This window comes from Acinonyx jubatus, chromosome A1 (genome assembly GCF_027475565.1).
Source record: "Acinonyx jubatus isolate Ajub_Pintada_27869175 chromosome A1, VMU_Ajub_asm_v1.0, whole genome shotgun sequence".
In the NCBI taxonomy this organism is placed as follows: Eukaryota; Metazoa; Chordata; class Mammalia; order Carnivora; family Felidae; genus Acinonyx; species Acinonyx jubatus.
The window spans coordinates 23,017,115-23,034,030 of NC_069380.1; the positions used below are offsets into that span (position 1 = coordinate 23,017,115).

General features: G+C 40.3%; 1 long non-coding RNA gene across 3 annotated transcripts in view; it reads left to right on the forward strand.

Annotated features, from left to right (window-relative positions):
- The window catches only part of LOC128314098 (uncharacterized), a 248,497-nt gene that overhangs the window by 81,899 nt on the left and 149,682 nt on the right, over positions 1–16,916 (forward strand). For all 3 annotated transcript variants that reach the window (XR_008295504.1, XR_008295506.1, XR_008295507.1), the window contains exon 2: positions 12,017–12,136. This is a non-coding gene — a long non-coding RNA (uncharacterized LOC128314098). The remainder of the gene's footprint in view (positions 1–12,016; positions 12,137–16,916) is intronic.

A 16,916-nucleotide genomic window follows, 5' to 3' on the forward strand; every position in this document is an offset into this window, starting at 1 on the left:
TCCTACATTCATTCCCTTCTCTGACTCCACCAAGTTCATGAAATTACTATAAATGTCACTGCCTTATCACTTGTCACTCCCGTGTTTCACCTAGAAAACATCTACTTGTTTTTCAAAACTTGCCCCAAGGATTACCTTTTTCCATTAAGACTGACTCTGACTCCCCACTGTTCCAGTAAAACAGTGTTTCTTAGCTTTGGTTGCACTTTGGAAACACCTGTGGTGTTTGAAAAAAACAAATCCACTTCCAGATATTCTGATCTGATGGGTTTGGGGTGCAGAATTTGAAAACACTCCACAGGTATTTTCGATTCTAAGGGACAGTCCAGGTTGAAAACTACAACAGCAAAGTAATCTCCCCCCTGTGTTGTCTTCTCTACTGTATCTTTTAACAATAGTTCTGAAGACTGATGACACATCGGTGTCACTGGAGAGCTTTAAAAAATATGGATTGTTGGGGCTCTGGTAGACAGACTCTAAGGCAATCCTCCAATGACCACAACTTCTGATGTTCAAGCTCTTGTAAAAACCCCTCTCCTTGGGTATGGGCTAGGACGTGTGACTAATATTCTGACAAACAGAATATGGCAAAGGCGATAGGATGTCACTATGTGGTGACTGATTACATCAGGTAAAATAAGTTTCTGACTAGCAGACGTGCTCTTTTCCCTTTGCTGGCTTTGAAAAATCAGCCTGCCATGTTCTCAGAAGGCTAAGGAGAGGGCCGAGTGGCAGAACTGTGAGCAGCCTTTAGGAGCTAAGAGAGGCCTCCAGTCAATAGCCAATAAGAACCAGGGACCTCAGTGTTACATCCACAAAGAAATGAATTCTGGTTAACAACCTGAAGGAGTTTGGAAATAGATTTACTGCCAGTCATGACTCCAGAGGAGAACTGAACCCTTGGGTGAAACCATGGTAACAGCCTTGCAGAGGACCCAGCTAAGCTGTGCCTCGACTTCTGATTTGTAGAAGTAGATGAATATGGTTTTTTTTAAAGCTGCTAAATTGTGATAATTTGTTATGCAGTGTCAGAAACTAATACATGGTCTATTCTGCTTTTTCTTTATAACCCACCCTAGTTGAGGTCTCATTTTAAGACGAGATGCTGATTAGATATCCAGATGCTTCTGGAATGACTCAATAGTAGTCATTCTGAAACCCATTAGGTCTAAGCTGTAGGATTCCAAAACCTGCTCTTTCACGCCCACAGCCTTTGTGTGAGTGAAATATGCCATTGCTTGGTGCAGTGAGCAAACCCTTGTTTTTTTCAGAAGTATCTCATCTTACAGGTGATGCTTGGTAGGAAGTGTGAAGTGACCTATTGGAGAGGTGGTTCTGAGGACTCAAGGGCCAAGAGATGGCTGACCTGACTGGTGACTCAGGTAAAGAATTACCATTCATCTTTTTTTTTTTTCTGATGTGAAATCTTCCTGTTGAGACTTAAAGCTGAGGGTGAGGAGGTAGAGTTGAGGGGTCTCTCTCTAGGTGTTCTCCTTCAGGATGCACAGTTGGAACAGATTCCAGGGACCTTCAACACAGCTTTCTTTTGTCAACTGTTTGTCAAAGGTTTGATGGAAATTCAGGGAGGAAGGGAAGGAGATTCTATATGGGGTAAGAGATTACATGATATTAAATTTCAAGGTCCTTTCTGACTCATAAGATTATTTGATCCTAGGATCTGCAGTACTCCTAAAATAATTTTGTGAGAAGGAAGTTTGCATCTAGGTAAATCCAATGGTCATTAATACTGGTCTATTGATAAGTGTGCACTCACTTCTCTTATTCCAGTAATGTCTGAAGTTGGCTGGGCACTTTCTCAGACTTTCTAAATCAATTGCCTGTTAGGGTTCCATTAATGTTGCCCTTGTCCTTATTATTTTAGATTCCTTTTTCTGCAGATTATCAAAAAATGAGGTATTGTCTTACAATAAAATAAATGTATTTCTGGTAATTTATATTTGGTTTTCATGAGTCACCTTATACTTTAGCATTTAATTTACTACTTGTAATAGTGAACTTTGTAATGATTATCCTCACTTGAATTTCGTATAAAAAACCCCTACAACACAACAACAAGGAATCCATTTTACATTTGAAATGCAGTGAAGAATAAATGCCTTTTTAATAGATTTTCTTTCATTGTATTAGATTCGAGACATTGAACATACTTTGGAAAGCCTAATGAAGAATCTCAGAGGGCTCTTTTCTTTTCATTTCCAGAAGTTACTAACCTTTTAACACTATCGTATCAAGGATTGCTTGTTGAATATACACTGCAAGTCCATCCTGGATCAAGAAAGAAGTAAAACACAGTTTCGATACTCAAGGAACTTCGGTCCTGTTGAGGAGGAAAGACGTGCACACACGAGACAATAGAACTCAAGGGAACAATTATGCAGAGCACAAATAAGTAGTTCAGGGGAGGCCAGAGAAAAAGCGGGCCGGAAGGTTCAAGGAAGATTCTGGAGAAAGAGCCACTCAGCTTGGCTGACAGGGTTGTGAGAAGTGGGTAGGAAAAGGAGAGGGAGGCAAGTGTTGTCCATTGGGGTGGAAACATTAGGGAAGAAGAAAAGCTCAATGGCATTGTATTAGTTGCCCAGAATTGCTCTGACAACATGCCACAAACTGAGTGGCTTAAAACAATGGAAATTTATCCTTTCATCATTCTGGAGCCCAGAAATTCAAAATCAAGATGGCAGAAGGGCCACGCTGTTTCTGAAGGCTGCAGGGGAGAATTGTTCCATGCCTGTATTCTATCTTCTGATGTTTCTTGCAATGTTCGGTGTTCCTTGGCCTGTAGATGCCTCACCCCAATCTCTGTCTCCATCCTTACACAGAATTCTTCCTGTGTCTTTTCACATGACCTTCCATTTCTGCATGTAGGTCTCTGTATTTCTTCTTCTTTTCTTACAAGGACAACAGTCACTTTAGAATAAGGGCTCCCTCTACTCCAATATGACCTCATCTTAACCACACTTGCAAAGACTATTTCCAGATAAGGTCTCACTTACAGATTCTGGTGGTTAAGATTTAAAAGTCTTTTTGGGGGACCCAATTCAATGCATAGCAGCATCTATGGGGGTTGGTTAGAAAGTAGCAGACCAGCCCTGAATGCCAAGCTGAGGTCTTCAGATATAGGCAGTGGGAGTCCCTGAAGAAGTCTGAAGGCCTGTGCGTGTTGCAGAAGAGGGTAGCATGCTGAAAGCATAGAGGGATATTAATAATTTCAATGCATTTGAAGAGAGGGAGCAAGATGTGGAATAGTGTGTACAGTGCCATAGAGCATACATTTAAAAAGTGATACAGCCTTATATATGTAGAGACTATTTCTGGAAGCATCCCAAATCTAGCCACAGTAGTTTCCTCTGAAAAGAAGAACTTGGCGGGGGAGGGTGCCTGGGAGGCTCAATCAGTTAGTTGGGTGCCAACTTCGGCTCAGGTCATGATCTCAAGGCTCTTGAGTTCGAGCCCCACATCAGGCTCTGTGCTGACAGCTAGGAGCCTGGAGCCTGCTTGAGATTCTGTGTCTTCCTCTCTCTCTGTCCTCCCCTGCTCATGCTCTGTCCATCTGTCTCTCTCAAAAATAAATAAATATTAAAAAAAAAAAAAAAGAACTTGAGGCCAGGGCCCTTGGAACAGGAGTGGTACTGGAGACTTAATTTTTCCCTATATAATCTATTTCATTGCTTGTTTGCTTGCTTGATTTGAGCTGTGTATATGTATACACTAAGGAACACTGCAAAAAAGTAAAACCGAAAAATAGACGTGAGGCATTTAACTAGGTAATGCAAGCATAAGGTAACTTAAAAAAAGTACTTGCAGTATGGCCATTAGAGAATGAATGTATTCTCCACATTTAAATTTCTTCATGTTGAGTTTTCTAGATCAGACAGTTGTTGCGTATCAAAGGACCAGCCCTCGGTGTCAGCAGGTAGGAATACCCAGTTGGCCTGTTTGACTGTGATGCTCTCCCTACTCCCAGCTGCTTTTTCTGGTGTCCTCATTGCTTTAAATATTGAATTTTATAATTTTTAAAAAAGCTTATTTATTTTGAGAGAGAGAGAATGCAGTGGAGGGGCAGGGAGCGAGGGTGAGAGAGAATCCCAAGCAGGGCTCTGCACTGTCAGCCTGGAGCCCCATGCGAGGCTCAAACTCGTGAACTGTAAGACCATGACTTGAGCCCAAATCAATAGGTGGATGTTTGGGGTGACTGGGTGGCTCAGTTGAGCCTCCAACTTTTGATTGTGGCTTAGGTCGTGACCTCACGGTGAGTTCTAGCCCTGTGTTGGGCTCTGTCCTGACAGCCCAGTGCCTTCTTGGGATTCTCTCTCTCCCCTCTCTCTGCACCCGCCCCCCTCCCCCTGCAAATAAATAAATAAATTCAACTAAAAAAAAAGAAGAGTTGGATGCTTGACTGACCAAACCACCTAGGCACCCCTTTAACTATTTAGTTCTAAAATCTGTGTTTTCTTCCTTGCCTTAAAGTTTAAAGTCACACTCTCTTCCTCATGAAACAGAAGACTAATTGTGCTACCAGTACTGCCAGGAAGTAGGGTGACCTTGTCCCCCATGATAAAGGACTGGGACCATAGAGAACAACAGGACGCATCTATTTCCAGACCTCCGGTGACTCCCATGGAGACACAGAGGAGGCAGGGCTGAGCTGATGGCCTTTCCTTTTCTGGCAGTGGTGAGGGGGAGAGGCAGACAGGGCAGTGCTGAGGAGGCCTTGCACAGAAGCCTGGCTCAGAGAAGCGTCCCCCCAGAAATTTCGCCTGCCCAGGGAGGGAGGTGAAAACTGCCATTCCCGCTATGCCTTCAGTCATTCCCTTTGCCTCCAGGCTGCTACCTTCACAGGGACGGGCATTAATAGTTATGGCGACTAGTTTCCCCAGATGAGGTATCCTTGTCATTTCATGAGGGTTTTCCAGAACATTGCTCTCAAACCTCCCAACAACATGATACTGCAGAAACCGAATTCTTGGCCTTTGTGATCACAATGGCAGCACTTGAAATTGGGGAAGTGAAAAGCAGGCAGAAAATTTGCTTGGTTTTTAACTCCTTCAATTTAAAGAGGCTCAGAGTACATTGAGCAGAGTACCCCCTGCTCTTGCTGTGTGGGTCTCTCTGGGCATCCAGAGCTTTGGAGAGGTGCCGAGACGGAAAGCCTGGGGTTAATCAATTAAATTCAACATGCCTGCTGAGCACCAGTCATCAGCCAGGTAGTGGGGAAGATAAATAAGGCACGATTCTCAGTCTCTGGTGGGAAAGACAGACCTATTAAAAAATCCAGCTCCACAATCCCTTATGGACATTTCTGAAACCCCCAAACCTCACGAAATTGAATTCTTTTTTCCATAATCCATCTGGCAGCAAAAGTTGAACTGATGTGAGTCTATTTATCTATATCCTTTATTTATACTATTTAGTGTCACTCTTCATGTGTTTTGCTTAAAAAAAAATTAATGAGATGTTGCCCCAGACCCCGCTGGAGATGTTATACAATGTTGTTGATTATGCACCAGATTTCCTTCCTAAAATCCCCAAAATTCAGAACATGAGAACACATGTGGCACCAAGGGGTTGGTATTAGAGTCTGGGGACCTGTGATTGTTAAATGCTTCTCTCTGTGGAGGAGAGCCTTCTTTCTCTGGCACCTGATATCTCCTAGGATGAGGACTCAGGCTACATTGTTTCTGCTTAGTGCAAAGAACTTTTGTAAATAGCCGCCTCAACCTGGCTTTCCCTGGAGCTTGGGGTTTTCCATCTTTCCAGTGGAGATCCTATAGTTTCCTTAGGCTTTTTGAATAAATAATTTTCCTTCTCCACTGTTAAGTGTTGCCTTGCCAAGGACTTATTCCTGCTTCCTATTACAGAGATTAATTCTTCCCAAATTTCTCCTTGTAGATATTGGTTAATCCTGGTGCAGTTTGGTTGCTTTTTTCAGGGCTCTAATTAGTCTTTGTCTTACTTATGTGCAGGGGACTCCATTTGAAATAATAGGTATAGGGCCACCCAGGAGTCTGACTCCAAAACAGGGAGATTCCCTTCTGTGGTCTTATGTAATGTAAGTGTTTTATTTTAATTTTATTTATTTTGTTATTTTTAGGTATCTTATTCCATTTTATTTTACTCACAATGTATTCCTTCTTCTCCTTAGGTAAAAATAAATTTATACAACTAATTTTTTAAAAATTTAAATCTAAGTTAGTTAGCATGTAGTGTAATAATGATTTCAGGAACAGAATTCAGTGATTCATCACTTCCATGTAACACCCCATGCTCATCCCAACAAGTGTCCTCCTTAATGCCCATCACCCATTTAGCCCATCCCCCCTATCCAACACCTCCCCAGCAACCCTCAGTTTGTTCTCTGTATTTAAGAGTCTCTTATGGTCTGTCTCCCTCTCTGTTTTTATATTATTTTTGTTTCCCTTCCCTAGTGTTCATTTGTTTTGTATCTTAAATTCCATATATGAGTGAAATCATATGATATTTGTTACAAGTGTTTGTAAATAGAGTTGACCCCTTATCCTCTCATCCCCGGCCACAATTTCTTCCTATAGATGAGCATTAGCTTGTTTAAAGTTTGACCTTAACAAGTGTCAAGTTCTCTTCCTCTGATAATATGAGCTCACATCTGCCCTTCTGGGCAGTCAGTTGGCTCACTTGAGAGGGACAGAATGACATGAGTGGTCCTCGTTCCTGTGAACTTTGAGGCCAGGGGTGGGGGTAGAGCCCTACTGCGTCTTTGACATCTGAGATATAAATCACTCACTGGAGGGAATGGTAGCTTCTTCAGGGGGCTTGAGGAGGCTTTTTAGAGGTCTGCAGCATTGAATTCAGATACTTCTGTGTGGTAGACACTTGCCTGGACCAGAGGAGGACACAGGACCTATGCAGTAGGTCCTACATGGACTCACCATATAAGAATCAAAGAGAAAGGTCGGAAGGCTTTAGTTTTCTAAGAAGCATCCAGGAATGAAAAACTAGTATTCAGAGCAGCGAATACATTTGTAATATTTTTTGTTAGCATTGTCCGTTTCCGACCCACAATACTTAGGAGGAAAGCTGGCAAAAAGAAAAGCTAGTGTGATTATTTTGAGGGATAGCATTTGAGAATTCTTTTTACTATTTGAAATCTTCCCTTTCTTCCCATTAAAAAAATTTGCCCCCACATGCAATTCTTTGTAGAAAATTTAGAAAATATGGCCTACTTATAGAAGAAAAGAAAAATTGCATTATCTTGCTGCCTAGAAATGACCATGTTTAATCATTCCGGTATATGCCCTTAATGACTCTTTTCTAAGCCTATTTAAAAACCTCAGAGGATTGATATAGTTGCAGGCATATAGTGTATGTCTGTGCATGAAGCATACAGACTTATCAACAATTTTGTAATGGCTTTAGATTTGAAAATACATCAATTCATCTCTTTGTGTTTCACTAAGTTTACTCAGATTCCATCATTTTATTCTGATTCTAGTCCTAAAGAAGGGCCTAAAAAAATGGAGTGGATGGTAGTGGTTCTGGAGAGGTGCAGTGTCAAAGAAAAATTGCACTCAACAAAGGTACAGGCAAGGAAGACTGTATTCAAGACTATAGCAATAGGGGAGAGAGATTGAAAGCAATTCCATTGAAACCGAAGATGGGACTTTTTATGTATGTGTGTGTGTATGTATGTATTTATGAAGTACAGTTAACACACTATATTAGTTTTAGGTGTGTATAACATATTGATTCAACAATTTTATACACTGCTCAGTACTCACCATGATAAATATAGTCACCATACAATGTTATTGACCATACATTATTGACTATATTCCCTGTGCTGTAGTTTTCATCTCTTCAATTTATTTTATATCTGTTTTGCCCCCATGCCCACCTCCCCTATGGCAACCACCAGTTTGTTCTCTGTATTTAAAAGTCTGTTTGTTCATTCATTTGTGTTTTAGATTCTACATATAAGTGAAATCATATGGCATTTATCTTTGATTTATTTCATTTAGCATAATACCATCTAGGTCCATCCATGTTGTCACAAATGGCAAGATCTCATTCTTTTTTATGGCTGAGCAATATTCCACTATATATATTATATATACATACACGCGCGCGCGCGCACACACACACACACACACGCATGACCTCTTCTTTATTCATCTATCAGTGGACACTTGGGTTACATCCATATCTTGGCTATGATAAATAATGCTGCGATAAACATAGGGATGCATATATCCCTTTGAATTAGTGTTTTTCTTTTCTTTCAGTAGATACCCAGTAGTGGAATTATTGGATTGTATGGTATTTTTATTTTTAAGTTTTTGAGGAGACTCCATACTGTCTTCCACAGTGGCTGCACCAATTGACATTCCCACCAACAGTGCACATGTGTTCCCTTTTCCCTACATCCTCACCAACACTTGTTATTTTTTACTTGTTTTTTGATACTGGGCATTCTGAGGTGTAGGGTAATATCTCCTATGGTTTTGATTTGCATTTCTCTGATGATGAGTGATGTTGAGCATCTTGTCATGTGCCTGTTGGCCATCAGTATTGTCTTCTTTGGAAAAATGTCTATTCAGGTCTTCTGCCATGTTTTAATCAGAGTGTTTGGTTTTTTGATTCTTTAGAGATTTTAGATTGTTAGCCTCTTATTGGATATATGATTTGCAAATATCTTTTCCCATTCAGTAGGTTCCCTTTTCATTTTGTTGATGGTTTCCTGAAATATGCAAAAGTTTTTTATTTTGATATAGCCCCAACAGTTTATTTTTGCTTTTGTTTCCCTTGCCTGAGGAGACATATCCATAACTGTGTTGCTAAAGCTGATATTCAGGAGATTGCTACCACCTATGTTTTCTCCTAGGGGTTTTATGGTTTCAGGTCTCATATATTTAGGTCTTTAATCTATTTTGAGTTTATTTTTGTGTATGGTGTAAGAAAGTGATCTAGTTTTATTCTTTTACAGATAGCTGCTTAGTTTTCCCATCACAATTTATAGAAAAGACTGCCTTTTCCCCATTGTATATTCTTGCATCCTTTGGGGGAGAATTTTCTTAAAAAAATTTAATGTTTATTTTTTATCTTTGAGAGAGAGACAGAGCATGAATGGAGGAGGGGCAGAGAGAGAGGGAGATACAGAATCTGAAGCAGGCTCCAGGCTCTGACACATCATCACAGAGCCTGATGCGGGGCTTGAACCCACAAACCATGAGATAATGACCTGAAGTGAAGTCGGACGCTTAACCGACTGACCCACCCAGGTGCCCCGAAGGTTTTTTTAATGCTTATTTGAGAGAGAGAGAGAGAGCGTGCGCACACAAGGAGGGGGCGGGCAGAGAAAGAGAGACACAGAATCCGAAGCAGGCTCCAGGCTCTGAGCGGTCAGCACAGAGCCCGACATGGGGCTCAAACTCATGAACTGTGAGATCATGACCTGAGCCAAAGGTGGATGTTTAACTGACCGAGCCACCCAGGCTCCCTGGGGAAGGATTTTTAAGTGTTAGAGTGAGCTAGTGAGGGAGACCTAAGGATATTATGCAGGAGCTGGGTCTCTGTGATTAGGTCTTCAGTGTTTGCTAATTGACACTTAACTGAAGTTAGACCCCTATCCTCTCACAGAGACTGGGAGATAGGGTTGTTATCTTCCTTGACGATGGCAATTCCTGATCCTTGAGAAAGACTTTCCTGAGTTGTAAACCTGGCAAGAGCCTGAGAGATTTTATCTCCAGGGGGGCAGAGAAAGAATTCACAATTGCAAGTTTTCAAAAGTAAATGTTCTAAGAAAAGGGAAGTCAGGGTACCATAGTCAGGAAGAAACCAAGTAAAGTTTAGTCAGGCTTAGGGGAACATTAGGACCATCTTGGTGAGTGGAAAGTGGTGGCAAGCTGGCTGAGACCCTGGCAGACTTTGGAAGAAAGAGATATCTTCAGGACCTGATCAGCAGGGGCTTAGAACACGATCTCCCCTGTGCCAAGAAGAGTGTCAATAAGTAAGTAGCTTAGTGCATTTTAAATTGCATTTACATTAATTTATAAAGAAGAAACCCATTTGTATCTCTTTCCAAAAAAAAAAAAAAAAAAAAAAAACAGTTCAGTCCCTAATGGACTTTGAAAATATAGGCCCTTTTACTGACAGCAATCTTTTAGTGGAGTAATGTATTCTGTTGTGAAAATTAATTTTTTAGCTTGAAACGAGATGCTAAGTGATTTTCAGCACAAGGGATGGTTATGTTAGATATAGAGGGACTAACAGAAAACAAAATGTTCTTTCAGTGTTTCATGTTTGGGACTACCTGAAAACCAGATCTCTGGTCACGGTTACCGGTGGTTACTCTCCAGAGTGTGTGTGTTTACAACTCTTACTTCACAAGAATGTATTGTAATGCATGTATGTATGTATGTATATAATGTAAGCATAATGTTCTCAAGTTTCATCAATATTGTAGCCCATGGCAGAATTTCCTTCTTTTTGAAGGCTGAATACTATTTCATTGTATGTACCTACCACATTTTCTCTGTCCATTTATCTGTCAACGGACTGGTAGTTTGCTTCCACATTTCGGCTGTTGTGAATAATGCTGCAGTGGACATCAGAGTGCAGACAGCTCTAGGAGATTCTGTGTTCAGTTCTTTTGGGTAAATACTTCAAGTGGGATTTCCGGAGAGGAAAACAACACAGGAGGCTGATGAATAGGTTTTGAAATCATTTTAATTTTTGCTTCCTATAAGTAGTTTCTGATCAAAATGCTTTTGCTCAGTAGAAAAGGACTCATAAAGAATTTAATACCATGGGAAGGTAGGTGGAAGCGTCTTGGCGTGAGAAAAACAGATGTTTTAAATATCGGGCGATTTCCTTTCCCTCCTCCCCAGCCTCGTCCCGTGGGAGGCAGCCTAGCGGCGCGGGAAGAGGAAAGAAAGCTCCGAGGCCTGGATTTCTACAGGCTCAGGGCTAGTCCTCAAGGGGTGCCTGGCTTCTAAATTTGTTTATGAAATGTGTGCATGGAGCAGTCTGTAGCTATCACCAGATGCTCAGAGAAGTCCGTGGCTCAGAAGGAGCTGAGAACCACTGCTTTAGAGAAGGGCTGTCTTGCTCCGTCTGGTACACACTGTGTGGCCTTGGATAAGTGGCTTGACCTTGGGGACTCAGTTTCCTCATCTCAGCATGTCTTTGAGTGGATGAGGATGAACATCTCACAGGTGTGGTATAAAGGCTAAGTAAGATGAGAACAGAAAGTATTCTGACATTTAGAGGCTTAATAATGGTTTCTTTTCTTTTCTTTTTTTTTTTTTTTTCCTTCCTTCCCAAGCTTGTCAGAACAGAGCCTCTCTCTGGAGGATTAGGGAACAGTGGGTTCTGCTCTGAGCTCATCCTAAGAAATGTTTAGGCTAAGTAATTTCAAAGTTACAGGAAGAAGAATCCCCAATAATTTAAAATTTAATACCCTTTGCTGCTGCGATCACTTACCAGAAGCAGCAACAAAAGCCCTGGAGAAGTGCATCCAGCTGGGATTCATTCTGGGAAGCATTTCCTAAATTTAGGCCAGCGCAGGGAAGACACCCAACGCAAGGTCACACGGGGCCCCACCTGGGAAGACCCTCAAAGGGGGGCATGCCTCACACTTGCTAATGAGGGACACTGGGGGCTGCAGGAGTCCAGTGAGCTTCCTGGGGGAGGCAGAAACCAACTACTGGTTAGTTTAGACTCCAGGCAAATCTTTTCTGTTTATTTTATGATCACGAGCTCAGTTTTGTTGTTGTGTCTCAGAGGGGAGCTAATTAAAGATGTTAAGTGAAACAGCAGTATGGACCTTCGTAACAGTTGAATGGGGTGCGGGAGCCGTTTCCATTTGGGAAGAAAGGACTCTTAAATCCATATTAGGACCCCCTCACTTCCCTTTTTAGCAAAATCACTGTTTTAGGTAAAATTGCAAGTGTGAAATTATACAGAGATGATCTGGCAGTTTGTTTGACTTTTTTCTTTCCCTCTCATTTATTTTGCATTTCAGATAACCAACTAGTGCGTGAGGATAAAAAGAGGATTCCATGTCCTTTGCCTCCTATCTACTGTGGAGGATGTGTGAAATGAAGTGCTAACATGAGGGCACTGGAGAAACTTCCAGGGAAATGTAAGTGCAAACTCAGCTAGTGGAAAGGCACAGTGAGCATTTTATGTTACAGATTCTTCCTTGCTCAAAATTTAACTATTTATACATGCTCTATAAATACTGTATTATAAATATATATTTCCTATATGTAGTATATATTATAAATATATTTATATTTATATTATATATATATATTATTTATATAAATTAATTATAACCATGTATTTTCCATGGGTTATATGTATCATATATTACATGTAGTTTTAACTTAAAAACATTTTTTAAAATGTTGTTATTTTTGAGAGACAGAGCATGAGTGGGGAAGGGAGCAGAGAGAGAGAGTAGAGAGACACTAAATCTGAAGCAGGCTCCAGGCTCTGAGCTGTCAGCACAGTGCCCAATGCGGGGCTCGAACAAACTGTGAGATCATGACTTGAGCCAAAGTTGGACACTTAACTGAGCCACCCACGTGCCCCAGTTTTAACTTTTATCATATATTCAATATTATATAGATTTGTTACATATATAATCAAATTAAAAACTGCTACCTTCTCCCATCAAGCCATGTATCTGGTTTGAAGCCTTTGGAAGTCACCCCCACAAAGATCTGGAAGGAAGCTAATTTGCGCATGGTCACAGAATCACTCAGGGCAATTCTCTAAACATGCTCACAATTCGACATGTATTTTTTCTATCTTGACAGCCAGCAGGTATTTCTTAAGGAAAAAAATGCTTTCACGTGACAAACTTCCTTGCGTAGGTGTGAGTCACATTGTGTTATCTTAAATTGCCCCGGTGAGTTAAATAATGTGTTGTCACTGAGCAGAATTTTCACTTTCCTCGGGGGCTGGATATTGGCCAGGTGCTCATTGAATAGGGATATTGGGGATATTTTCCCCTCATTATTAGAATGACAATCCATCTTAGATTCTCATCTTGAAAGGTGAGGTCTCTCAACTAATGAGATTTTTCCTGAGATAGTAGACATATCTAAAATTTTAGGAACCTCTTAGAACTGAAATATTGTTTAGCTTTTCCTCAACAAAGAGTCTGCAATTATAAATAAATCATTTGTTAATCTTGTAACGGTAGTATTTAATTCTATGTGGAAACATCCTGTGGCAACTCATTTGTGTTTGATGTTCTCTCAGGACATTCCATAGATTCTGATCATGCGCTGTGTTTATGAACCTTCTTTACAAAATACAGCCTCGAGCTGAGCAATTAAGATTTTAATTTTATGCAACTTGATTGCTCTCCTTCACTTAAAAGAAGTGAATAAATGCATACATTGAAGAGAAACGTTATTAACCTTTTCTTTGTTTATCAGGCTTGCATAGCTTGCATCAAAATACTCACATAATGTGACAGATTAGCTTATTGTTATGCACTGGGTATTTCCTCTATAATTTTATTGATAGTGCTTTGCATACAGCAGGTGCTCAGTATTTCTTATAAATTTATTACAATACGTACCAATATTGCCTTGTTGATCTTGTGCCAGCACCATCTGATTTTTCATTAAAATTTTCTTTTATAACAGCTTTACTAAAAATTGATTCACACACTATAAAATTCACCTACTTAATGTGTACAAGTCAATGGTTTTTAGTATATTCACCGTCGTGCAACCGTCAACAGTATCTAATTTTAGACTATTTTTGTCAAATCCTGTACTCATTAGCAGTCACTCCTCATATCCCTCCAAACTCTTTAAGCCAAAGGCAACCACTCATCTACTCTGTCTCTTTATTTCCCTCTTCTGGATATTTCTTATAAATGAGGTCATACAATGGGTGGTTGGCTTCTTTCACTTAGCATAGTGTGTTCAAGATTTATCCATGTTGTAGCCTGTATCATTACTTCATTTCTTTTTATTGCCAAATTCGACTCCATTTTATGCATACATCACATTCTGTTGATCGTTGGTTTGATGGACATTTAATTTGCTTTCACTTTTTGACTATTATGAATAATGCTGCTCTGAACATTCGTATGCAGGTTTTTGTGTGGACACATTTTTCATTTCTCTTGGGTACATATCTAGCAGTGGAATTGTTAGGTCATATGGTAATTCTATGTATAACTTTTTGAGGAAATGCCAGATGGTTTCTAAAGTGACTGCACCATTTGCAATACCAGTGACAGTGTTTGAGAGCTCCAATTTCTCCACATGCTTCCTAACACTTGTTACTATCTTTCTTTTTGATCATAGCCATCTTAATGGATATGGAATGATATCTCACTGTGTTTTTTGATTTGTATTTCCCGGATGGCTAATATATGTTGAACATCGTTTTGTGTGCTTATTGGTCACTTGTTCATCTCCTTTGAAGAAATGTTTATTCAAATCCTTTGTCCAATTATTAGTAGGTTGCCTGTCTCTTTTTATTATGGAATTATAAGATCTCTTTATTATAATCTATATATAAGTCTCGCCATATATACGATTTACGTACAGTTTCTCCCACTCAGTGGGTTGTTGTTCTGCTTTCTGGATGGTGTCCTTGGAAGCTCAAAAGTTCTGAATTTTGTCTAAGTCCAATTTCTTAATGTTTTCTTTTGTTTCCTGCGCTTTTGGTATTTCATTTTAACACACCATAGAGATTATGCTATGGGAGATCATCTTAGAAGGAATACTTCTTGGATGTGTAATAATTAACTCCCACTTTCATGGGAGTTCAAACAGAGCTGTCTTTAGCACTGAGCCTAAGTAAAAATGGGATGTAGATGATGCTTGTTTTCAGCACCCCCTTTCTGCCCCTCACTGGTACGCTTTCTGCACCTGCCATTTAATAGATGTCTCTGGCATCCTACATCACATCCCTTCACTCACTGCTGATTTTCAGCCATGGCTGCCAGGGACAGTTCCATGTGAGGTCAGGTGCCCCTAGAGTACAAAACACTCACTTAGGGTGAGGCCAGCATGTCTTTATACTTTTGGCTCTAGTGTCTTCTCCTATGAGTGCAGAAGCCCACAGTACAATCAGAAAAACAGATTCGTTGTCCTAGAGGGGTCCTTATCCAATGGGGGAAGGGAGACTGTGGACAATTCTTTAATCTCCATTCCTTTAGGCAGAAATGATTCTGGGAGGTGAGAAGACCCCAGCAGAACAGAACCCTCTGCTTGTATTTTCTGCCTCATCGTTTTGCTCCCTTTTTTTTCTGCACCCTGGGAGAGTCTCTTGAATAGGGTCCCTGCCACCATGTCCTTCCTGCTTTTGAGAGAACCCAAACTAAAGCATTCATGATGGACCTCCTTTATGCTGCCTCTGGTATCTTGTGCTCTCCCCCATCTCCTGAGCTATCTTTGCAAAATCTTATGGGAACCTAACCTACACCTTTCCTAAGTTTCTGTGTCTCAATAAATCTTTTGTATTTTGTGTCTAATTTCTTCTGAGCCCAGTCATGGTTGTATAGCTAACCTGATGGAGCAATTTTAGTCAAGGACTTGTGTGCCACTAATAGTTTCGCCTCTGTGTCTTCTGGGAACACTTGCATTTTAAAGAGTAACTTTGGTGAATTTCCTCTAAGCAGGAACTCCTAAGAATAGATGGAGGGAGTTGTTCTAGTAACAGCAACATTTCTCTCCTTCCCAGATCACATCCTGAAGGTGACTGTCTTCTGTCACATTTGAGACGATCTTGTGTCCACTATTTCCCCAATTAATATTGTATTATATCTTTGCTGCAGACAGTGGCTAAATTATAAATGTTATATCTAAGCGTAGACTTAAGATACTGCTTTGTAATGAGTTAAGTTGGCTTGAAAGAAACATAAATGTGGGGATGTTTTGAGGGCCAGGAGAGAGATGCTATTGCAAGGTTCCAGGAAGAGATTGGAATAGGTAAACTAAAGAAAAAAAATAAAGGTAGAAACAAGAAACAATAAGGGATAAATTGCACAAAGGATAGGGCAAAATAGTCACTTGGAACATATTTTTGGATGGGTAAAGTCCACAATAAAGGTTTGTTGAATGAATAAATGCTTGAATAAACAATTTTTCCTTTTATACCAGAGAAGAGTATACATGTATCATGTTTACCATGGTCCTTGTACCATGATGTGATGGTTTTAAAAATATGTCTGCAAATTCTTTGATATTCCTCCCTTCAAGAGCTGGAGACTAATTCCCCTCCCCTTGAGTGTGTGCTGTATTTGGTGACTTCTAGGGAATAGATTGAAGTGGAAGTGATAGTGTATAACTTTGGGGAACTGGTCATGCAAAGGCACTGTGGCTTCTGTTTTGGTTATTCCCTTTCAAATTGTTCATCTGGGGGGAAGCCCATGGCTGTGCTGCTCTATGGAAAGTCTCACCCGGTGAGGAACTAAAGCCTCCAGACAATAGCCACGTGAGTGAGCTTGGACGTGGATCTTCAGCTTCAGTTAAGCTTTCAGATCACTGAAGCCTGAATCTCTCTCCACCAGAAGATTCACTGAAACCTCATGATAGCCACTGAGCTAGAGGAATCTAACTAGACTATTTCTAGATTCCTGACCCTTTAACACCTTGTGAGATAATAAATACTTGTTGTTTTAAACTGTTGAACTATAAGTTTTAGGGTAATTTATACACAACAATAGATAAATAATATACATGGAAAGATATCAATGAATGGTAGTGGTGGTCATGGTTGTGATCATAAAGATGATGAAGAAGATGAAGAAGATAATGATGAAGATGATGATAGTGGAAGAGGAGGAGGAGGGTAGTTAGTATTAACCCCAAAATCTCCTGTTTGGGAGGAGAGAAAAACATCTTATAAACCCCTCTTATATTTTTTGCTGCTTCTCTGGCCAG